A 1,633-nucleotide genomic window follows, 5' to 3' on the forward strand; every position below is an offset into this window, starting at 1 on the left:
TCCCACAGACTTCCCAGTGAGGTGCCTTGATACAGCACTCTGGGAACAGCCTATTCGTTCAAAAATTTCTTTCTGTGTCTTACCCTCTCGCTTGAGGGTGTCAATGATGGCCTTCTGGACAGCAGTCGGGTCGGCAGTCTACCCATGATTGCGGTTTTGAGTAATGAACCAGGCTGGGAGTTTTTAAAAGCCTCAGGAATCTTTTGCAGGTGTTTAGAGTTAATGAGTTGATTCAGATGATTAGGTTAATAGCTCGTTTAGAGAACCTTTTCATGATATGCTAATTTTTTGAGATAGGAATTTTGGGTTTTCATGAGCTGTATGCCAAAATCATCAGTATTAAAACAATAAAAGACCTGAAATATTTCAGTTGGTGTGCAATGAATCTAAAATATATGAAAGTTTAATTTTTATCATTATATTATGGAAAATAATGAACTTTATCACAATATGCTAATTTTTTGAGAAGGACCTGTAGAATAGATTGTAGACTAAACATAGTCTCATCTCTCTGGGGCTTTCAGTGGGAGGATTTACCAGTTACACTTCCTGTTCTCTGCTTTACTTTCTGTTTTACATTTACATTTGAATTTACATTTAGTCCTTTAGCAGATGCTTTTATCCATGTTTTGTGAATGTGACAAAGAAGCTGAAATATTATTATTCAATTAAATAATGTAAAACCTGGATAAAATGTTAAGGCTAACACACAAGCACAGTTTTATTGTTCACTTGTTACCTAACAGTTATTATAGAACTATAATGATATTAGAATTTTAATTTTAAGCACATAATTCACACACACGGAAAATAACTATTTTCTATATTTATTCATAATATTTCCTTTCGTTTTGTGACCTATTCAATTTATTTATATCTATTAAGAAAGAGGAATCCTAACTGAAACCCATGCATCATCATTATCAGTCTTTCCCAGACACAACCTCATAAACCCCTTTTCTGCAAAGATTTTGTTGTAAAGATTTGCTTCCAATCCAGAATATGAAATAGTGTGACATTATATTATATCTGTAACGTAAGTACAAGCTGTTGTGAGAAAACGGTGAAAAATAAAAAAGAGGGGCTACTATTACTAACTACTAACTACTGTACCTTGCAACACTTACATGTTTCCTTTAAACCACATCCTGTATTCATGTAAATCATGTATAATGCAAATGGGACAGAGGCAACCTGAAGGAGAACCACAGCTGGTAAAAACAATGTCTGTGTTTAAAGGTCAACAGAAGATGTTCTTGCAGTTGTTGCAGCAAGACAGTGGTTACACTGAATGCTTTGCAGAAAAAGCTTTTTGAAGCTTTGATTGTGTTTACAGTGTGCAATGTAATGTGTTCATGTTTCACGTGTAAAAAAAACCATTATTTTTCACAAAATTCACCTATCTGTATACCGCTGTTTTCACTGTCATAAAAATGAGCTGATGACTTCCATGTTCTATAAAGTCCCTCCTTCAGAAATACGTAACGAGTTGTGATTGTGCCAGATTCGACAGCAGCTGAGCGCACGCTGCCCTCCTAGAAATGTGATGGGGCTAGTTTTGAGAAGCAAGTGGGCAGGATTTGTTTTGAAAACCTGGCAATCCTGATCTGAACCATAGACAGTAAAAGAACGA

Source organism: Carassius carassius, chromosome 50, assembly GCF_963082965.1.
Source record: "Carassius carassius chromosome 50, fCarCar2.1, whole genome shotgun sequence".
In the NCBI taxonomy this organism is placed as follows: Eukaryota; Metazoa; Chordata; class Actinopteri; order Cypriniformes; family Cyprinidae; genus Carassius; species Carassius carassius.